Source organism: Macaca nemestrina, chromosome 2 (assembly GCF_043159975.1).
Source record: "Macaca nemestrina isolate mMacNem1 chromosome 2, mMacNem.hap1, whole genome shotgun sequence".
NCBI lineage: Eukaryota > Metazoa > Chordata > Mammalia > Primates > Cercopithecidae > Macaca > Macaca nemestrina.
The window spans coordinates 86894228-86918815 of NC_092126.1; the positions used below are offsets into that span (position 1 = coordinate 86894228).

A 24588-nucleotide genomic window follows, 5' to 3' on the forward strand; every position below is an offset into this window, starting at 1 on the left:
GCATCCCCATGATCATCATGTGGCAAATTTGCCCTTCAGATTTCACAATGACATTGTTTTTAAGCCAAAGCCCAGAGCTAGACCTCCCAAAGCAAAGATCATTTGCTCTGGTTTTTCCCTCACATGGAAAATCGTTTCCTACCCTTGCTTAGTTTATGGGTTTTAAATAACAGACAGAAGAGGGATTTTTTTTTTCTCATTCTTAGATCTGCTATACCTATCTACGCCAGTGTTTTTGGTTGTCAGAGATGTACTAAGTCAATTTGTTTCAGCAGCATGCTATTGATTAACAAAAATAAAATTTAATAATAAATAAGTAAATAAAAATTTCCTCTTTAAAATGAGATAAGGAGAAAGCTTTTTTTTAAGATAGCAAGCGTATATGCAAATATCAACTGATACATGAATATATCTTGGAACCACCAAGAAGAGGATGCCAAATGCTACCAGTTACTCATTTAGCTAGAAGACAAGTGAAATGTTAAACCATGGATGCTTAATTTAAGGTAAATTCACCTACCACAAGATTTCTGGCATAGACTCCAACTCATCAGGATTCATAATTGAGAATCCCAAAGCAAAGAGCAGAGAGCCATTTGCAGGCAGGCTTTGTAAATAAAAACCAGTGACAAAGGCAGAAAAATTAATGGCCACCAGAGTAGGCAGAACATTGGGATTTGTTGCCGGCGAATTACAAAAGAGACAGCCGAGAGCCCATGCATTGTCTGTGGTTGTCAAAGACTTCTGCCTGGGCGTTAATCAATGTTGAGTCTGTAGTCAAGAGGCTGTTTTTGTTGTTTTGTTTACCTTTTGTTTTGTTTACAATTCTGCCTTGGGGTTTCTTCCCTGGTTTGGAAACATTCCCTTCATAGTCCCCCATTCTCATAGAGTTCTTTCTATCCTCTTGTTTCAAAGAGTCATGAATACATATTTTTTTCTTCCAAGCAGTCATAGTGCATTATCTTTCTATGCAAGTCTCTTAGAATGACTCCCTTTCATGTATTTCTATTTCCATTACTGAAGATCTTGCTTCCATGCCTCATACACTGGTGAATATCATAGCCGGCACCCATTTGATCTATTCTGCCCATAGATGCCATACTAATCGTCCTGTGAAACTGCAGTTATTTCTAAGACTTCCTTCACTAATCAACGTATCTGTCCAGCTTTTAGAACCTCTTATTAATATATCCTATGTATTTCACCTGCCTGCTCCTCCAGATATGTTGGTGCATTTCAAGTCTTGTATATCTTCATAAAACATTGTGCTGTGATCAGAATTATGTTCTCTCAAATATATCTGTTGAAGCCCTAACATCCAGTGTGACTGTATCTAGAGGTAGGGTCTTTAGGAGATAATTAAGATTAAATGGTGTCATAAGGGTAGGGCCTTACTCTAGTAGGATGGTGGTCTTATAAGAAGGGGAAGAAAGAGAGATCCCTTTCTGTGAGAATGTGGCCATCTATAAGCCATGAAGAGAGACCTCACAAGGAACCAAATTGTCCGGCATTTTAATCTTAAACTTCCCAGCCTCTAGAACTGTGTGAAAATAATTTTTGTTGTTTAAGCTACCCAGTCTATGGTGTTTGTTATGACAGCTTAAGCTGACTACTATACATTGTCACTGATATAATTGCTACTGCTCTGTTAATAGCTACCGTTTATTGAACATTAATCCACTGAATATTCTTCCATTGAAAGATACTCTTGAGCACCTGTTTTGTACGAGCATTGTACTAATTTATGGGAATACCTTGGCACTGATAAATAAAATCACCATAGTCCCTGTTCTATGGGAGAGATTAAAATGAAACAAATATACTATACACATATATGTATATGTGGATATACATATATTGCACACATATAAAAAATATGTATGAATATTATGAATGAGCTAAATGCTGGGATGAAGAAACACAGAATTTTATGGGAGCATGTAACAAAAGGATCCAGTTTAGCATGGAGGTTCCTGGAAAGTTTTCTGAGACAGTTTAAGTTAACACTTGAAGTTTGACTGGGAACTGACCAGGCAATGTCAGAAGGGCCAGCAGATTCAAAGAGCCTGGCTCAGGTGCGGGCTTGGGATACTTGAAGAATGTAACAAAGGCTGGTCTAGCTGGAGAATATTGAGAGTAGGTGGAGAATGGCATGAGATGAAGTTGGAGGAATACTTAAGTGCCAGATTATAAGGTAGCATTTTAGGCAAAGGTTGAGGTTTTTTTCTGTATTCTAAGAGCAATGAAAAGCCATTAAAAGGCTTAAAGTTTAGGTATGATCTGAGTAGATTTTCAGATTTGAAAGGACTTTGATGACTGTGTGTAGGATGATCTAGGTGAAGAAAGGAAAAGTAAGACTCACTTAATATTTTCGTCTATAGGCCATGTTCGCTTACACTAGGTTGCAGCAGGGGAAGATAAAAAGTTGTTTTGATTTAAAATATATTTAAGAGGAAGTCATGAAAAGATTTCATGATTGACTGTATATGAGCACAAGGAGGTGAAGATTATCAAAAATGATCCCTAGATGTGTAGCCTGAACAACGAGCAAGATGGTCGTGCCATTTACTAAGCTAGAGGAAACTAAGGGAGAAGGAGTTTGGGTGGGGGAGGTGGTGTGCTACAGGGAGTTCAGGTGTGGACATACTCTTCTTAGGATGCTGGAAAGATGGTTAAGTTGAGATACTGAATAGGCTGCTGCATATTCCAGTTTGGGACTCAAAGAGAGGTCAAAGTCTGAAATATTGCCTAGTGAGTTGGCAGAATATACATGTACATGTCATGGTTGTACATGAGATTGTATATAGAGAAAGTATACAGTGATAAAAGAAGCAGATAAAACTCAGCACTGAGTCCCAAAAAAAACCAAGAGTATTCAAGAGATAGGAAGAAAACTTTTAAGACTGTAGCATCCTAGGCCACAAGGAGTGAGGAATATTTCCGGAGAGTGGTCATCAGTCACTTTGTCAGAAACTATTATAAGGTTAAATCATAAAAAGAAGAAAATACCTGTTAAATTTAACAACACAGCTTCTACTTTGGGGCAGACATCATACAAGACCTTTTACATCAAATTTTTAGTCTCACAGTGCAATAAGTAATATTGTCATGTTGCAGATGAAGAAATGAGCATATGAGTGCAAGGTAACGCATTAAGAAGGAGTGGAGGCAAATATCTGTTCACCCAGGCATGATGCTGGAAAGAAGAAGACTTTTACTCTATCACTGCCATTAGAGCCTTCACCTTTCCCTTTCTTGAACTGGATTTGCTGTATTGTCACTGTTTCTTTGTTTGTTTGTTTCTTTGGGCTTTAAAGTCAAGGCCAGAGAACTAGTTTCTGTTTATTCTCTTATTGCTTTATGTGTGGTAGCCCTGTCTCTCCCATTAGATTTATGAGTTCACTGAGGGCAAGCACCAGAGCATAGTGTAGAGGAAAGAAAATATACTTTGCAACCTGACAGACCTGGGTCATAGTTTAAAAATCATAATGCCCATGAAGTGTCTAGAGGAGTGACAGGTACAGATGAGCCAAGTGTTGAATGAATGTGGCTTTTATTATTTCTGTATATTCCTTCCAGCCAAATGCACTGCGGAGAGTAAGATTAAATATTTATGTAACTTAATTCTTAGGATACTGTGTGTGGCAATAAATTCTTCCTCAGTTAATTGTTCCCATCATAATTGTTAATATAGTTAGAAGTCAATTCACTCTCCATATGAAAACTTGCCTTAACCTGGAACTGAGAAGATAATATAAAATAAGATATTCTGCCTTTCCTTAAACCTGTGCAAATGCCATATTGGAAAACGAGACCCCTGAAAGTCATGAACTCCTGGAGGACAACTTCTGTGATTTTTCTAAGCTGCCTTTTCCATTGTACCTAATCTAGCACCAGGCACATGGTATTTACACAATACTTACTAAAAATAAATAAATAAATTTGATGTTAATGAAGAGGAGATTTCTTGGCCCCCAAAGACATTAGAAGCTTTTTTTCTTAACTACAAAATGTCATGTGTTAGCATGGCATGCTAACTTCTTAACTACTGCTCTAAACTCTATTGGTAAGATAGATAGATACAGTTTATACACATGCACAATAGGGTATATTCATTCTTTTCGAAAATATCATGGGGACAATATGATTTTAGCAGTTATGTTTGAGACCAGAAGAAACTAAAAATGTTTCCTAGACTGAAGCTGAGGCTTAATAAATATTTTTACCATCATGACTCATCAAGCTTAATATCTTGGAATACTGTGTGAAAAATCTTATCTAAACAGTTTAATCATGCCCAAGTGTGTGGGAGTTTGATAAGATCAAGTAATGTAGACATTTAAAAACTTCTAAATTATCTGTATTCCTCCCCTTTCAACCTTTACAAGTAGAGTAGAACCACACGATCCAAGTGTGTGGTTATTTTCTATTATTTAGGCATTATAAGGGCATAATATTTTAAAACCATTTGATTCTATGTTATCCTTTTGTTATTTTTTGGCAGATTTTTTACTTGTAATAGCTAATTCTTTTGACATAGTAACAATAGCCCCTGCATTTTTTGCATCAGGTGTAGGACTCTGAAATGGATTACTCCCTCCTTCTTCCCATGTTCCTGCCAAACTCGTCTCTTCAACATTCTTAAATGTGTCGGTCATACTACCTTCACCTGAAATGTCACCCTCCCCTTGTGTCCTACTGTAGAAACTCCTCTCCTGTCAAGGTTCAGTTCCAATACTAACCCTTCAAAGAAGGTACACATAGCAGGTACTTAATACAGGCTTGAGTTGAGTGTAATAACAGCTGGCTATTTTCTTTCCAACTTTATCCTTCATGTATTATTTGAAATGCAATAAATTGGGTCCACTTAAGGTCTCTTTCTAGAATCTGAGTGCACACTGAAAGTATATTCCAGGCATCACAAACACAAATGTTTATAGGAACAAGGCAGTTAAAAGAAATGAGTATAGTGAGCCTGGTTGTCTGAATATAATACAGGGGTAGTAGGGACTATGATAAAACTAAAGTAGAAAAAGCTGTGTACAGAAGCAGCTCCTGCTAGTTCTAGCTAATTTTTGCCACTTTGTTCTGTCATTTTCTCAATGTGTATAAAAGTGCCCATCTCTCAATGAGAATTTGTTGAATGAGTGACTGAATGAATGAATTAATGCTAAATGAGAAACTATTGCTACCAAACCTCCTAATTTTCCAATAAATCAGAGGAATATGAAATTTTTATTGGAAACACTCTGAATTTTTAATTTTGATAGTCAGTCCCCTAAAACAAAAGATCTTTTTTGACCAAATAGATTTACACAGTAAGCTTAGTCTGAGAGCCAGCAGGAGTGCTACCTATCCTACATTCATTTTTAAGAGGTAATTCATTTCTAATAACTTTGTAAAGGTATAATAATTTAAATTTGACTTCCAGCTTCCCTCCAGCTGGAGTCATGAAAAATAGTAAAATAATAATAGAAAAGATAATATGTGGGATAGATAAGAATTAAATTTTAACATTTTCTGAAATATCTTCATTTGGATCCTTACTTGATCCTTACAATGGCTCACTTAAATGGAAAGAAAGTAGCTTTTGCCTCCATTTTACTGCCTTTGAATACATCCAGTCTCTTTACTGCTGTTCTGATTGAATGGTGATTATTTATTGAGCCATTTTAAAAGCAGCCCCAAAGTCCATGTAGTTCTCATCTTTGTACATTTAGTCCAAGTGTCTGACCTTAGACAACCCATAGTGATGGTGCTTTTACCTTCTCAGTTGGTAGCTTGTAACTTGTCCATTTTGGGACAAGCTATTTCAGTGGGCTTCATAAAGGAGCCACCTGCCTGGACATTCAGGAAGACTGAGTTCTTTAGATATGGTGCTGCATAAAGCAACCTGAAAAGAACATCATAAAGCATGTCCTGATTATCACCCTCCTCACTGCTTCATCTGGAAAATGTGTCTGCCTGCCAAATACAGCAGGCCCAGGAAATCAAAATAGAAACAGGAAACAAAGGAAATTAGAGAGAGAAATTTCTCGTCAGAATGCATCCTTGTCCTGTGGAGAACAGAACGTTGCATCTGTTCAGGTCATTACCTGGACATTATAGGTAACAAGCTTCAATTAACACATATTCAAACATATATGGTTAGCTTGTCAAATCTGGCGATAAGAGCCCTAACACAAGCAGATAAGTAGCATATAAAAGCATTGTCTTGCCACTCCTTACCAAACCTTCATTTGGTTTCAGAAATATCAGTTGGCTAGGGAAAGTTTTTATCCTCTACATTCAAGACTTAGAAGTGTTGAGGCCCAAGCAATCAATTTTTGGCTCATAATTTAAAGAGGTAAGAATCTCATTTTCTTTGGCACAGATGAATCAATGTGATTCAACTTACCACCTGTTGCTCTATCTCCCCACTCCCGCCACCCCCGCTTTACAACACACACACATCCATTCATTCATTCTACTGTATCTACGAAAAACATATGAAGTGGAGCTGAAAAAATTTACAATCACAATGTACATTTATTTTTAGGAAAAGCTCAGAATTTTTCAAAGTTCACTAAAGGTGAATTTAGTAGTCAAAGTACATACGAAATTTGGGTTAAGACGGGGTTGTTAGATTTTTTGAGGGCATTGACTTTTTCAAAATTGTACTGGCTATACTTTAGCTATGCTGCTGAGTGGGATACCCCAGCCAGTGAAACAGTATAGCTTTATCTTTAAGCCTAGGGCTGAGAATTAAGTCTTTATCATTGTATATGTGAAGGGAAATTTGTATTTAATAATATTTTTTAAAGCATGCAAAGATAAATTAATTAATGTGCCTTATAAAATAAGATACCTAAATGTAAGTAAAAGAAGTTGCAGTGGGTCCTAACTATAATTTTTTACTCTCTGATATAACACATTTGTCACTGAAAGTTCATGTGTAATATTCAAATGACAATATCTTTATATTTACTACTGATAAGACTATGTTGGTCGTTGAATCCACACTTCTCTTGTAACCATTAGCACCTGTAAGAGCCTGTCTGTTGCGAGCTTGCAGAATGCAGCTGCAGACCACACCAGGAAAGAGACTGAATTTCAGAGCAGGGATCAGATAGCACTATCCTGAGATCAAATCACTGTATAGGAGGCTGGGCATGGTGGCTCACACCTGTAATCCCAGCCCTTTGGGAGGCCAAGGCAGGTGGAGCACCTGAGGTCAAGAGTTCTAGACCAGTCTGGCCAACATGGAAACCCCGTCTCTACTAAAAATATAAAAATTAGCTGGGTGTGGTGGTGCACACCTGTAATCCCAGCTACTCGGGAGGCTGAGGCAGGAGAGTCACTTGAACCTGGGAGGCAGAGGTTGCAGTGAGCCGAGATCGTGCCATTGCACTCCAGCCTGGGGAACAAGAGTGAAATTACATCTCAGAAAATAAAAAAAATAATAACTGTATAGTAGACCACCCTCACCCCATGCCTCCAAACCTTGATCCAGTTTCCAAAACAAAATTTGTTCCTTGCCTGACAGCTCTAAGTCCTCTAAATGGGCCAGGTGTAATATAATGAAAGATAAGAATAAAGGCATTCATCCCTTTATTCACTCCACAAAGTTTAAAGGACCTGTGATATATCAGGCAATATGGTGTGCAGGAGACACAAAAGCAAATGAACTTTTTGGGAGATGATGGCTAGGAGAGAAAATGGCAAAGGTGTAGCAGGTGATGCAGACAACAAGAATAAAAGCAAAGGGACAGGATTGTTCATTAGGAGAGTTGCAGTCATTCATGATGGAAAAATGAGTAGAGTATGAAGGGGAGAGAAATGAGAGAAGACGATGAAAAGTGGAGTTTAAAATTTGATTTTTATACTGAAAGTTAAGAGCATGTAGATCATTCTTCAGTCAATGGCAGAAACTACTTACTAGCAATTATGTTCTGTAGTGTCTGCCATTCAGTTCCTGCCAAATACTCACAGAGACAATGAAAACAATTGTCACAGGGATATAGACTTTTTTCTGTGAAAGATCTTCATGTGATTCTTCTCATCATACCCCTTTCCTGAGAAGAGAAAAAAATAGTGTAATGAATATATCAATTATCTATTTATTAAATTTCATCTCTAAAGTAAGCCAGGTTACCCGCAAGTACTTAAGCATCATTACACACTTAAATTCCTCATGCAGATACTATGATGCCCTTGCCTTTCTCCAAAGCTAATGTATGAAATACATGGAAAATGAGATTAAAAATTATAGTATTAATAGCAATAATAAGTAACATATCTATTATTTTATCTGAAGATAATAGACTTTTTATGTATGCACTGCTCTATTAATAAGTGTATGGTCCATAACATTGTACAAAAAGATTTGTATAAACATTTTCACACATATTCCTTAGTTCCCTGAGTTCTTCTATTAGCCATAAGAAAGCTACATAACCACCATGTTTCCCTATTTATTGTGGATGAGGAAAAGCCCAGAGCTGAATTCTGATTTACATGGTGGCTGTAAAGTTTTTTCTACATTAAACTCTCTGAACTTCAGTTTTCTCATTTGGAAAATGAGCCTTATAATGATAATATTGATGTAAGTAAGTCACCCATTATGTTATATGAAGATAATACACTTCTTAAAAAAACTTTAATATAAACAGTGTAGTGTGTGATTATGTATGTCTGTTTAAGTAAACGACAATCTATTCTTTAGCACTGAAGGACTCAAATCAGGATACTACCTTCCAGGGTGGCTACATGAGTTCTTCAAATATTATTAGTGAAATTACACCAGAAAGCTTGCCAATTAGCTCAAGAGATATTAGAAATCTATATGGTAAAATGACAAGTGTTTAAAATATGTCAGTGGCTAGAAAGGTTGTACTGATATCACTGCTCTTTCTTAAATGAGGCACTAGAATGTAAAATCTCAACAGGTTCATACTTTCAGAAAAGTGTTCACAGTCTGGATGCCTGTTTGGTACCATGTGTCTCATTTCATGGCCTGCAGCTCAAACAGTGGCTGGCCTCACCTTGTTGCATCTGCCTGGGATGTAACAGAAAAGGAATTTCCATTCATAGTTGTTATTCTTCAAGAGTTCCGAGGACAGCGGGTGTGTGCTCCCTTGAATATACGAGAAGAGGATGTATGAGAATATTTGTGTCTGCTTACTAATCAACCATTATAAAAATGAGAGTTTGGTCTAAGACTTGCTTTCACTATAACATAATAGTTGGCAGCCTGGAGAAGTATATAACTCCACATGCCTCTGATTACTAAAGGCTAAAGATATTTATAAAACAACTAGACAGTTGAGGGTAATGTCATCTCAGAAGATTAAATAAAAAAGCCAAAACCTTCCCATAAATATTTGACATCCTGATTGCATTTGCAAACCCATCTCAGAAAGGTAGGATATTGAAATTTTTTCTTTCATGTTTCTTTTCTTTTAATAGGATATTGAAAATTTTTCCTTCATGTTTCTTTTAAGATTGCTTCAGAAAAAAAACAGTTTGAACACTCTTGTAAGTCTGGCCCTGTCTTAAGGGATTTATGGATTTTTTCAGTCTGTTTATAACCTCCTGTAAAGCTTCTGAAACCTTTTGGATTAATCATCAATAAACATTTACTAAGCACTTCCCAGAGTTCAAGGTACTCTACTAGTCACCATGGGCTTAACAGTGTTCAAGGTAGACGCAGTCACTACCTCAGGAGTCAGCAAAATGATTCTGTTCTTTATCCAGTAATACATTATTTTATATGATCTCAACAAGGAAATTCAATCCAACAAATGATTGAGTATGTCCCAGATACAAGACTCAGTGCTCTCCAAGGGAGTGGAAGAGATTGCAGAAATAGGCCATCTGAATTAAAAGAGCCATGGAGAATGTTTACCAAGTAAGTAACCCAAGGATCTACTAGGGTCACTCTGTCCTTTGGCCAGTGACAAATTAGGCTTAACCACTAATCCATGATTCCTGGAAAATTTAACACCCTCCCCAAAGTTGCTGTGAAATCTTGAATGTCATTGATTCCACCTCAGCCTCTTCTAACCTACTGCCAGTAAATTAAAAATGATCAGTTATAGATCATCTGTCTATAGTGCCTTGTGGTTCTTGTTCCTTCTGTGTCCACTTAGCCCCACTCCTTGAATTTTGTGTGAAAACACAAGAATATTTGGCATTTATTAGACTTTTCTGAGTGATCACTTGGTCAATAACATTACAGTGTGTAGGAAGAGGAGCAATGTAAAACCAAAGAAAAAGTAGCCAAGAAGTTAAAGCCTTCACAAGCCATTCATTCCTTCATAGAAGTTTCCAGATCCTAACCTGTTTTCTTGTCTTGAGCCTCACTTGGAAAATATCTTCTAATCTTTGATGTCTGAATCTCCAATCATCTTTCAGATAAAAACTCCTCCCATTTAATCTTTCCCTCAGGATCCATTCCTCTTTCTCCCAACAGAGTAAGTCTGGAATCTAAGAAATTCAGTATTAATTAATGCCTGGGTAACAAACCAGTCAATCTTTGGAGGTATTTTGTCCTTTAAATCAGATAAAATTTTGGCTTTTGTCGGGAAGGGGGTGGACAGTATGATGACAAGGAGGTTGAGGATGAGGAAGAGGCTTTGACAATCCTTGTCTAGTTTCCTTGAAGGGCTTCTCTCCATATGAGCTGAAGGCCTTAGTTATTCCTCTGACTATAAGAGCAAACTCGCACACTTCTCAAAGACAAGCAGTAAGTTTTTGGAGACAGATTGTCCAGTCCCATAAGATAAAACCTTTGCCTAACTGCCTTCTTAATTAGGAAGATTATCTTTCTCACAATGGAGTATGTCTTCTTATCATACAAAACAAGATGTGCTTTTTCTTTATCTGTCCCCCACCACACCCCACAAAACACACACACACACACACACACACACACACACATTTTTTACTTGAGCCTTTTTAAGATTTAGAAACAGATCTGAATAACTCTAAGTTATTGCAATACCTGGACAAAGCTTTAAAGCCACTGCTAACAAGATTTTAGACTGTTAACAAGGTCTCAGGCAAGGCCTTCCTCTTCTTCAGCTTTAATCTTGAAGGTGAAGGAAAAGGACACATTATATTTTATTGTAGCCACAAAATCAAAAGAAATAGTTGTGATTAAAGGACAGAAATAGGAGAATGACTGACTTAAGTAAACATTAAGAAAATAATCCAAAGGATCATTTTAGAAAATGGCAGATGGGAAAGCCACTTTGCAAAACATTAAGGAGTGACTGGCTGCTGGGGAATTGGTGAGGTTAAAAACCAACAGTGCTTTTGGGTGAAACTGAGAGAGAAATGGAAAAGCAGCATGACCCATCTTGTCTGGTTATCAATTCAATACTTTCATGTACATGAAACAATTTATTTAGCCAAAACATTAAATAAATCATTTGGGGGAACTTTATAATTTACATTATATCTGTATTTAACACATTACAGATGAAAAGAAAATCTACATTTCTTTACAAACCTGAATGAGATATACTGGCCCCTTCCTGACTTTATACTGAAGGACTAAGAAACCAGTCTCATGGTGGGTGCCCAAAATGACGTTACATGAAGAGGCTGAAGCATGTGAGGTAGTGAGAGAAACTTGATTCATCCTGATATTTCTACATAGCCCCCGAAAAGCCTGCAACTTCAAAGTAAATGACTTGAAGCTGGATAGTGTGGGCCCTGGCAATTCTGAGGAAACTCTCGTATGCCACCAGGAAAGTAAAGACTGGATCAATTTCTCATACACACTTAAATGCGACCAGACCACTGGAGATACAACTGGGTGCCCAGGTAAAAGCAGAGGCCAAGGTCTAATTCCATGTTCCCAGATATCCAGCAAATTTTTGGAAGCATATGCAAGAAAGATTAAGGCTGTGCCTTTCTAGTGTATTCCTGGAGGGGCTGGCACCCTGTCTGATATTTATGCTTTCCTTTCAGAAGCAATTGTAGGTACTTCTGACATAGAAAAAAAAAAAAAAACGCAATTTAGTGTTCCACCAAAGTTCTGAGATTATTAAAACCATTTTCCTAATGTCTTTAGTATAATACCTATCATTCTGATCATCCCACGTGTAACATTATTGTTTCTTAAGATTTCTAATGCATCTTAATCAGACATTTGGTATCCTAAATTAACCACTATTGAGGCAATTTCATGGTGGTTATATTTCTCAGAATCTTTATTTTAAATAGTTTATTAGGTAAATGTCTGAATATACTGAGCAAATTGATAAGGTAAAAAACATTTGTTTTTATTTTTTGACAAACAAAATTGTAAGTAGTTAACTAGAACATATAATAGAATTGTTTTGGGTTATATCCTAATGATAGGCAGAGGACATAAAGGTGTAACATGTTTCAAGGTAGACAGTTAAATATGCTCGAAAGTGAGCAGTGGTTGTCTAGAGAATATGTGGCTTAAAGCAAATATTTTTCTAACCCTCGAAAGATGTTAATGATTCATATTAATAACACAGATAAATCTTTGAAATAGCAAACTTTTTTATTCACTCTAGTTTTTAGTAAATGGGTTTGAAGTGCTAACAGTTTTGACTTTTAAAAGAATATTTGGTTATTTCCAGATCTTCTGTGTAACAGAATTTACATATTTACAGAAGTTGAAATATGACCTAATAGAATACCAGGGAATACAGGACCCAATGCTGGAATCGTCACTGTGGTCATTTGATTCTTAGTTTAATTAAAATAAAAATTGAATTTTATATACTGCTATGTATGTAACACAAAATTTACTGATCAAGAACTATCTTGACTAAATAATTCCTTATTCATTTAAGCTAGTACCTTTTGGAAAAGCCATCATTAAGATTCCGACCTAGATCAAATCTAGTAAAATAATAAAATGGAAACTATTATTACTATATCATTGAAAATTAAGATTCCATAAAGTAAAAACTGACTACTATTTGCAGGCCGCTGTTATTAAATTTTAAAATTCTACCTCTTGCTGCTTCTTTCTGCCTGAACATGGCTTAATATATCTTCTAATATGTTTAAAGCCATGCATGCCTGTGGAGGGCTTTGATCTTTGCTTCATCTGGAAATAATTTCAAAGTTGCAAGATTGGAACAGTCCTCAATTTCCAAACATCTGCAGCAGGATGCAATAGATACAGGATACAACAGATGTTTGTAAGTTCCAAAAATACATTTCTGATATATTGGTGGAATGTTCACATAAATATTAAGAACAGGAAAATAAAAGGCACATAGCAATACATACTATTGGGTGTTTGTTACCCCCACTTTCAGATACTGTAGGAAATAACTAAGTTTGAATAAATACTTAAGCCTGTTTCCATAACCCTACCCCTAAACTGTTACGTTTCAGTATTATTAAGTTGGGACTTAGGTCATTGTATTGTCAGGTCACAAAGTTATATAAAATACAGGAGAAAATTGACACTTATTGGGTGGGCAGAGCAACATTGTTTTGACAGTGAAAATTACCAATTTATAATTTTTAAAGAAATGCATGCCTAGCACAGACCACCTGATTACCAAGAGGAAGCTGAAGAGATTCTACTAGAGGTAAGGAAGAGATACTGTTTTCTCGACTGTGTTCATTAGGTTCAAGGTAAGCAACTCTATTTACCAAGAATAAGCCAGTTCTTTTTCATTTGAAAATATGTCTGCCCAGGTAGGCCTGCAGACATAACAATGTTAAAAACAGGTAGCATTATTGCAGCACTTATCGGTACCTTGACTATTCAAAAGTGTTAATATGCCAGGTTTCCCAAAGCAATTAATTTTTGTCTTACAGAATATCTGTCCCATTTACATAGTTTGGGAAACACAGCCATAAATGTTACAGATGCTCCTTGACTAATGATGGGGTTGCATTTCAATAATGCCATCATAAGTTGAAAATATCATAAATGGAAAATGCATTTAATACATCTAACCTACCAAACATAGTTTAGCCTAGACTATCTTAAGCATGTTCAAAACACTTACATTAGTCTACAGAGGCAAAACCATCTAACAAGAAGTCTATATATATGATAAGGTATTGAATATCTCATGTGATTTATTGACTACTATGCTGAAAGTGAAAAACAGAATGGTTATAAGGACACTCACCATTAACATTCACAGTTGAAAGCACCATTGTAAAGTTGAAAAATCATAAGTAAAACCATCCTAAATTGAGGACTCTCTGCATTTTCTTGGATTTTTCCTGAAATATGTTTCTATGTGTTTCCATCTAATAGAAAATGGAATATACCATCAAGCAAAATGTCTAAATATTTATTTCAACCCCTGCACGTTTTCCTAAGGCTGTTTAAACCTTAAATTCGAATATTAGGATTGCATATGACATAATTTTATAGTAAAGATTGGTTTAGAAGTCACTAATCTAGGTTTTAATCTAGACTCTACCTAATTAACTAGCCATATGACCTTGGAGAACTAATGTCAACCTTCCAAACTTTAGTTTTTCATCTTTTATATGAGAGTACTAAAATCTACTTTGGCAAACTTGCTGAATTGTTGGAAATCTCAAATAAGGTCATGGTATTGAAACAATTTTAAAAACTCTCACATCGAGGGATTATTTTTATGCTCTACCAGAAATTATATGTGTCATTTAATACCTAAGGATAAGAAAAGACTGTAAATATGCATAATGAGTCAAGACAGCCATATAATTTTGATATGTCTTTGTGGGAAAATACCTATAGTTCTGTATTATTTTATCTATTTTACATGTGGGAAAACATAAATCTGAAAAGGAAAATCATTACTTCTGGTCTTATTAGGTAGAAAGGGGCATTACTATCTATTCCAGCTCCTGATTTCTGGGAATAAACAAAAACAGACTTTATTTGCACATATGGTGCCTAAATTGTTCTGGAAACCATTTATCTGGTAACATTTGGCAAAGTGTCACTCTACTTGTTAACACCATTAGCATAGAAGAAATTGATCACTCCAATTGCTCTGCTAATCCATTTGACTCTAAGTTAGAAATGACACTACATTTGGAGACTATTACAAGTCCCCTAATATAATGTTTTAGATGAACTGTTAAAAACTTGGCATTGCGGTAAATAAATAGTTTAACAGCATGTTTGGTCTCAAAGGAATTTACCCATATACTATATATATAGTAGTTATTTGAAATTTGGCATAGAAATTTAGTCCCCAATGTATAGGGTCTCTTGGTAAGTCAATTCAAGTTATCAGAAAAAAATCTGGTTGCCACAATGTATGCAAATTATTTTCAATAATGTTGTTTTTACCCTCTCAAGGCTTCATTTGAGTTGTAATTTAGAATATAATTGAATTATTTTGTTATAATTTATTCTACATTCACTAGTACTGCTTTCTACTATTTTTTTGTTTGTTTGTTTGTTTGTTTTTTGAGACAGAGTCTCACTCTGTCACCCAGGCTGGAGTACAGTGGCGCCATCTCTGCTCACTGCAAGCTCCGCCTCCCGGGTTCACACCGTTCTCCTGTCTCAGCCTCCCAAGTAGCTGGGACTACAGGCGCCCGCTAACACGCCCGGCTAATTTTTTGTATTTTTAGTAGAGATGGGGTTTCACCATATTAGCCAGGATGATCTCTCTCTCCTGACCTCGTGATCCTCCCCCCTCGGCCTCCCAACGTGCTGGGATTACAGGCATGAGCCACCACGCCCGGCTTCTACTATTCTTAAGATTTAGTTCTTTATGCATAGCTGCACTGAGTATATTGCTTTACTTACCAATCTTTACTTCCTCGTTTTTGGCTCTTTGCAAAATGGGAAAAAAAAGAAAAGAGGGAAAAGGTGGTGCTCAAAGTAAAAAATTAAATTATCTGGTTTAATTAAGTTCAGGCAGTAAACTTAAAGCTTTTTTTTTTTAATTTAAACTTAATTATCTGGTTGTTTTATAATCATGGCTAAAGAATATAGAAGCCAAACATACTTTTAATACCCAGTTACAAAATATTTTGTAGTAAAATTAAAATCTGTCTTGTACTAAAACTAAGTATATTGCATGTCTTGCACAGGTAATGATAATTGACACATTATTACTCAGAGTCCATGGTGTACCTTAGGGTTCATTCTTGGTGTTGTACATTCTGTGGGTTTGGACAAATGTGTATGGACATATGTACACCATTGTAGTAACATACAGAACAGTTTCACTGTCCTAAAAATCTGCTATATCTGCTTATTTCTACCTTCCTCCTAATCCCTGACAATCACTGACTTTTTTACTGTCTCCATAGTTTGGGGATTTTTCCAGGAAGACACATAGTTGGAATCACACGGTATATAGCTTTTTCTGACTGGCATCTTTAACTTAGTGATATGTATTTAAGTTTCTTCCATGTCTTTTTATGGCTTGATAGCTTAATTTTTTTTTTTTAAACACTGAATAGTATTCTGTTGTCTGGATGCATTGCAGTTGATTTATCCATTGTTCTATGGAAGGACATCTTGCTTACTTCCAAGTTTTAGCAATTATGAATAAAGATACTATAAATATCTCAGTGCAGTTTTTTGTGTGGACCTATGTTTCCAACTCCTTTGGATAAATAAAAAGAGGAAACGTGCTGGACTGTATGGTAAGAGTATGTTTAGTTTGTTAAGAAATGCCAAAATGCCTCCCAAAGTGGCTGTACCATTTTGCATTCCCACCAGCAATAAAAGAGGGTTCCTGTTGCTTCACATCCTCAACAGCATATGGTGTTGTCAGTATTCTGAATTTTGGCCATTCTAATAGATATGTAGAAATATCTTATTGTGGTTTTACTTAGCAATTCCCTAATCTTTTCATATACTTACTTACCATTTGAACATCTTCTTTAGTGAGGTATCTGTTTAAGTCTTTTGCTAATTTTAAAATCGTGTTGCTCATTTTCTTATTGTTGAGCTTTAAAAGTTCTTTGTATATTTTAGATAACAGTTATTTATCAGATGTGTCATTTGCAAGTATTTTCAGTCTGTGGTTTGTTTTGGTCTTCTCTTTACCAGATGCTTTTCTTCTGTTGAAATATTAGCTGTACTTTTAGGGTGATTTGCTATATATTATTTATTTAATCCATCTTTAAAAAACATTCGTAATATTAGACAAGCAAAATTTTCCTATAAGGTTTTAAATATAGAGTTGATCTGTGATTTTTTTGCCAGATAAATTTATATGCTAACTTGAATATTTCTAGTACAGTTTCTAAATTTCTTTTAGATGTGTTCATTACCTAGAGTTAGGTTTTAATAGATACTTCGTAATATATTCATTATTTATTTCATGCAGAACTTGAGTTAGATAAATTAATCTTTATTCTTAAACTTTCATAGTTTGGGTAAATGGTAGTAATATTTATTGAGCATATATTACTTGCTGGGTATATTTTAAGTATTTTATATGAATTATTTTATTCAGCCCTCAAAACCCTAGGAGACAGGGAATACTATTTTCATCCCCGTTTTATGGATGAGGAAATGAGGCAAAAAGAAAGTAAATTTCTGAATGTCATACAACCCATACATGAGTGGAAGAAATAGTGTACAAATCCAAGTAATGGCTTAGCTATTACTCCACATTACTATATGTCATCTTCCACTTTCTGGAACATTAAAATTCTTGAATTGCTCTTGGTTGACAATATCTTCCTTAGTTTTCTATGTCATGGATTATTTTTTAAAGATCAGTGATTTTTACAAAGATTAAATTTTGAAGAAAGAGCTGGGTGAAAGTTATCATTTCATTTAGGCTATTCTTTTGTTAAGTGTTCACAAATTTTATAGCCAAAAGTTGAATAATTTTGTATAACTCTATGATTGGGAAAAATTATATTAGATAATGACTCAATTTTGGGAATTGATGTTAGAAATTTATTTTTAATCTCTATATTAAAGTGTATTATCATTTGTTATTTCTAAAATAATTAAAAGCCAAATAGTGCAATTTTAGTGAAAGCAAAATTTTAAAAGGCATATGTTAAATGTTGTTTAATGGCTTCTTAGCTCCTCTTATAATTATTGTCACACTTCACTTAACATTTTTCTGGTTTTCTTTAGTAATTAAGTACTTCAGGCTTTTCCATGCCATTTAAGTAATCATTTTTACACTGTTTTATATTAAGAAATTAACAAGAAAAAGGCTTCTTTTTTTTAAATACAAGCAAATCATTTTTCAGGCAGTTAACAGGAACAGGGTTATATCCTTCAGGAAATTTATAAGTAATTTTCCTATCCAGTAATAAAATAAATGAGAGGAGGGTTGCTGAAGTGTTTCCTAATCTTTCATCTTGTCACATTAGGATTCATTTAAATGCCAAAATCCAAAGTGTCTCATGTGAAGAAGAAAAAAATCGCACATATCAATGACCAAATATGCAAGGAAGAGCAATGGGTGCATGTCTAGGAAATTTGATTCGATAAGAAAATGGTTTCATTCACTGAAAACATGCAAGTTGAACAAATTTAATTAAAATCTAAGGTACTTAAGGAAAAGATCCATATGTACCTGAAAATGTCTTCTTCGTTGTACTCTGAAGTTATATTTATAATAAATATATGCTAGTGGTTCATTAAGTCAACAAATATGTTTAGTACCTACTAATTGCTAGAGTGTCTCCTATCCTCAGCTCTCAACCACAGAGTCCACGTGCCAGCTTTGTGAAGCCTGCAGTCTGCTAGAGAAGTGGAGAGAGATGAACAATAAATAGATCAGCATTAAATTAATAAGGTCGTTTCAGGCAATTGTAACTTATGAGAAAATAAAACAGGATGTGGTACAGAAGGACTAATGGTTTATATTTCAGTTTTTAAATTAAATGTTAAACACATAAAAATGTTATTATTTAATACTACATTTATATTATTTATTTCATGTGTATATCACAGATATAAAACCAAAACACACAGCCTCTTAAAATCTAGTGAAGAAATAAAACATTTAAATCCCCTACATACCCTTCTAATCTCAAATTTCCCCCATCATCACCTCTAGAAGTTGCCACCACTTTTACTTTTGTGTTTAATTATTTTATTACATATACCTGTACCTAAATATATAGTATCATTTTGTACATTTAATATATTGTATAAATGAAAGCATACTCTTTTTTAATAACATCCTTTTGAGGGTCTATATTTTGTTTTAGACACTCATCTATGTTGATGCATATTTGTTTGTTTTTCAATACTAGGCATAATAATTCACTATATGAATTCATCACAGTGTATTTATCCATTCTACTCTTGATTGGCAATTGGTTTGCTTACAGATTGTTTTTCTCTTTAATTGCCATTACAGCTAATGCAGCTGTGATCCTTCTTGATCACACTTTTGACCTCATACATATGTATAAGTGGTTCTCAATGGGTATGTGCCTAGGTGTAGTTTCTGAGTTACAAAGTATGTTAGTACAAATTTTCTAAATAAATTTTCTGGTTTGTTTCAAGCAGCAGTACTGATTCACAGCAGAAATGTGAACTTAGAAGCAGAATGTTCTCCACAGAGAATACAAGCACAGGCCCTGAGGAAGAATGAGCTTGGCATATTCTAGGAAGAGAAAGAAAGACAAAGAACTAAAACATAGCAAGACATCTAAAAGCTAAAAAAAAAAAAAAAAAAAAAAAAAGGGGTTAAATCAGGGCATAATAGGACATTTGAAATAGGAATCAGGAAGAAGAACATAAGATTTTATGTACAACACTAAATTTTTGGTACAAATATATGTGCATTTATATTATATGTGTGTTCTTGCACTGCTATAAAGAAATATGTGAGGCTGGGTAATTTATAAAGAAAAGAAGTTTATTTGGCTCACAGTTCTGCAGGCTGTACAGGAAGCCTGGTGATTGCATCTGCTTCTGGTGAGGCCTCAAGGAAACTTACAATCATGGTGGCAGGCAACAGGAAGCCAGCATGTCACATGGCAAGAGCAGGAGTAAGAGAGAGAACAAGGAGGTCTCAGACTCTTTGAAACAACAAGATCTCATGTGAACTAATTCAGTGAGAACTCACTCATCACCACAGGGATGGTGCTAAACCATTCATGAGGGATCCACTCCATCGATCCAATCACCTCCCACCAGGCCCCACCTCCAATACTGGGAATCAAATCCCAGAGATTAGGAGGGCACATCCAAACCATATCAATCGGTAATATTATTTATATTAAATAGTACATAAATACTGTTTAATAAGGAATTTATGGGCTGCTGCATATTTTATAGAGCAGAAAGACAAGTGAAGCCCCTGTTAGCCACTGGAAAATTTTTATTTAGGAACTTCATTCAAGTTATGAAACCAAAGTGAAGAGAATGACAGAAACCAAAGATGCTATGATTATTATTTGGTCATATGTTTACAATTATTACCTCAACAAATGGCATATCTGTTTTCCCTCAAGACGTCACTTTTCATAATCTCTGTATTCCAAGTGGAATCAGTGATTGTATAGCCTGAGCAACAGTTTTTGTGCTAAAAAGCAGCCAGCAAAAAAGAATTCTCTTAAATGAAAACTTAGCCTTCTATATTTACTTCAGGTTGACTTTATGACGTGCTGACGGAGATTTGGCGGGGGTATACAGCATCTCCCCACAATGCACTCTTTGGCGAACCCACAGAGAAATCATCTATGTATAAAATCATGGTCAGTTATTTCAACCTTCAATGTGTATATTTTCTTCCATCAGACATAAGTTTAGGATTGGTTAACAAATTATTCATAGCAGAAATTAATTACTGAATTGCAACATCTATGAAGCTGAATAATGCAGCGTTGCTTGATTAATTAGTGTACCAACTTTTTTTAATTTTAGACTTGGATGCTTTATTGCATTCTTGTTTCAATTGATAGTTATTATTATTATTATTATACTTTAAGCTCTGGGACACATGTGCAGAATGTGCATACAGGTTTGTTACATAGGTATACACATGCCATGGTGGTTTGCTGCACCCATCAACCCATCATCTACATTAGGTATTTCTCCTAATGCTATCCCTCCCCTAGCCTCCCACCCCGTGACAGGTCACGCTGTGTGATGTTCCCCTCCCTGTGTGATGTTCCCCTCCCTGTGTCCATATATTCTCATTGTTCAACTCCCACTTATGAGTGAGAACATGCAGTGTTTGGTTTTCTGTTCCTGTGCTAGTTTGCTGAGAATGATGGTTTCCAGCTTCATCCATGTCCCTACAAACAACATGAACTCATCCTTTTTATGGCTGTGTAGTATTCCATGGTGCATACATGCCACATTTTCTTTATCCAGTCTATCATTGATAGGCATTTGGGTTGCTTTCAAGTCTTTGCTATTGTGAATAGTGCTGCAATAAGCATACATGTGCATGTGTCTTTATAGTAGAATGATTTATAATCCTTTGGGTATACGCCCAGTAATGGGATTGCTGGGTCAAATGGTATTTCTGGTTCTAGATCCTTGAGGAATCACCACACTGTCTTCCACAACGGTTGAACTAATTTACACTCCCACCAGCAGTGTAAAGGCATTCCTATTTCTCCACATCCTCTCCAGAATCTGTTGTTTCCTGACTTTTTAATAATCACCATTCTAGCTGGTGTGAGATGGTATCTCATTGTGGTTTTGATTTACATTTCTCTAATGACCAGTGATGATGAGCTTTTTTCCATATGTCTGTTGGCCACATAAATATCTTCTTTTGAGAAGTGTCTGTTCATATCCTTTGCCCGTTTTTTGATGGGGTCTTGTAAATTGGTTTAAGTTCCTTGTAGATTCTGAATATTAGTCTCTTGTCAGATGGATAGATTGCAAAAATTTTCTCCCATTATGTAGGTGGCTGCTCACTCTGATGATAGTTTCTTTTGCTGTGCAGAAGCTCTTTAGTTTAATTAGATCCCATTTGTCTATTTTGGCTTTTCTTGCCACTGCTTTTGGTGTTTTATTTATGAAGTCTTTGTGCATGCGTATGTCCTGAATGGTATTGGCTAGGTTTTCTTCTAAGGATTTTATGGTTTTAGGTATTACATTTAAGTCTTTAATTCATTTTGAGTTAATTTTTGTATAAGGTGTAAGGAAGAGGTCCAGTTTTAGTTTTCTGCATATGGCTAGCCAGTTTTCCCAACATCATTTATTAAACAGGGAATCCTTTCCCCATTGCTTGTTTTTGTTACCTGTTTTGTATTTATAGAAATGAGATGTTTAAGATAAAACAGACGGTCAGGCTCACGCTTGTAATTACAGCACTTTGGGAGGCAGAGGCAGGCAGATCATGATGTCAAGAGATCGAGATCATCCTGGCCAACATGGTGAAATCCCGTCTCTATTAAAAATACAAAAATTAGCTGAACTTGGTGGTGCACACTTGTAGTTCCATTAACTCGGAAGGCTGAGGCAGGAGAATTGCTTGAATCTGGGAGGCGGAGGTTCCGGTGAGCCAAGATTGCGCCACTGCACTCCAGCCTGGTGACAGAGTGAGACTTCATCTCAAAAAAAAAAAAAAAAGGAAAAAAAAAATAAAATAGACAAAATATTTAAACAAAAATATATTGAAAAACATACATTATGCCTGCTTTTTAAAAATGAATTATCATTCTTGTCTTTGACATTGCTACTTGTGTTTTGCAGCACATTTGATTGTATTCCAATAGAATTCTCCTTTTTAAAAGACTAGATAATGCTCTAAAAGTCTAGGACATGGCCATCATTCTTGATTAGTAAAATTATAATACATTTTAATAATTTTAAGCACTGTAAGGCTAAAGGTGCATACATTTTAAAAGTTGTTTAAATCTAAACTCTACTTTTACCTAAAATATCAACAACAATTTATTAAATATTACAAACTCTAATAGGAGGCAGCAATGTGCCATAGTGCAGTAGTTTAAAACTCTTTTGACCAAATTTCAGTTAGAAAAAATATTTTACATCATGACTAGTGTGTGTGCACACACTTGTGCCTGCTCACACGCATGCACAAACCTTGTAACTGCATCAAAAGTTTAAGAATCAAAATTTACTATTAATATATGCATGTACCTTAATATAATCTGTTAATCTATTCTACTCTTTCTCCTTCCTTCCTTCCTTCCTTCCTTCCTTCCTTCCTTCCTTCCTTCCTTCCTTCCTTCTTTCCCTTTCCCTCCCTCACTTCCTCTTTCTTTCCTTTTATTCTTTTACACTTCTGAAGTGGTTAAGAATGCTACTTGGATATGTAAGACATATGTATAGCAAATCATCACGTTGTACAATTTGAGTATATACAATTGTTGTCTATCAAATATTTTAAGATTTTAAAGAAGCATTGTTAGGCAAGTTGTTTCATCTCTAGGTGTAAAATGAGAATAGCAATAGTACACACAATATGATTTTTGTGAGGTTAAATAAGATAGAGTATATAAAGTAATCAGCACAATTTATAATTACTGGTAACTGCTCAATAAATGTTAATGATCAGCAAACATATTTTTACTTTTAAAGGAAAGCAAAAGCAAATTATTTTAAATGTTTAAAGATCATTCGAATAAAATTCTTTATAAAATATCTGACAAGAATTTTTTTTTTTTTTTTTTTTTTTTTTTTAGACGGAGTTTTTCTCTTGTTGCCCAGGCTGGAGTGCAGTGTCGCAGTCTTGGCTCACTGCAACCTCCGCCTCCGGGGTCAATGCGATTCTCCTTCATCAGCCTCCGGAGAAGCTGGGATTACAGGCACCCACCACTGCGCCAGGCTGATTTTTGTATTTTTAGTAGAGGTGGGGTTTCACCATCTTGGCCAGGCTGGTCTCAAACTCCTGACCTCAGGGCATCCACCCGCCTCTGCCTCCCAAAGTGCTGGGATTACAGGCGTGAGCCACTGCACCAGGCTGACATGAATCTTAATTACAAAGTAGACGTTTAAAAATATTTGCAATATATAGTATACCACTCTTCTTAGTAGTGTTTACATAAAACTGGTTTAAGAGAAGAAAATTCCGTTCATAAAAATAATGCTTGAAGAAGAATAAAAAACATCCTTTCAAGCAGAATGGAAACTTTTGTTCAGGATGGTTTATCGGTATGTAGATACCCGGTGAATCCCTGATAGCTGAGATTGGCTTCCTCCTTCATCACCAGTTATAGAAAAAGCATTCTAGTTCCGGCCAATATTTTTTATTCATGCCAAACCACAGCTAAGCCTAGACTACCCAGGTGAACTAGGGTTTGTGTAAGGATGTCACGAGTAGCGTCTGTGAAAGTTCCCGTCCCGGCGCCAGGAGACCAACGAAAAGTGAGGTTACCTGGAGTCAGAGCGCACGGACCCCGCCTACAGGTCTACCCAGCAACAGCAAATTGTTGCTATGCGGTGTAGGTCCATTGTTGCCAGTTCTGATTTTCTTCCAAAAGGGAAGGAAAATCTGGATTTTTGTGTAACGGCTTTTTTTGTTTGTTTGTTTTTGTTTTTTGTTTTTTGTTTTGACAGAGTTTCTCTCTTTTTGCTCAGGCTGGAGTGCAGTGGAGCGATCTCAACTCACTGCAACCTCCACCTCCTGGGTTCAAATGATTCTCCTGCCTCAGCCTCCCAAGTAGCTGGCATTACAGGCGCCTGCCACCACGTCCACCTAATTTTTTTTTTCTTTTTTT

At 35.7% G+C, this 24588-nt stretch overlaps 1 protein-coding gene across 16 annotated transcripts in view; it reads left to right on the forward strand.

Moving 5' to 3' along the window:
* Positions 1 to 24588, forward strand: part of LOC105490003 (neuroligin 1) — a 926407-nt gene that overhangs the window by 764101 nt on the left and 137718 nt on the right. The window lies entirely within an intron of this gene.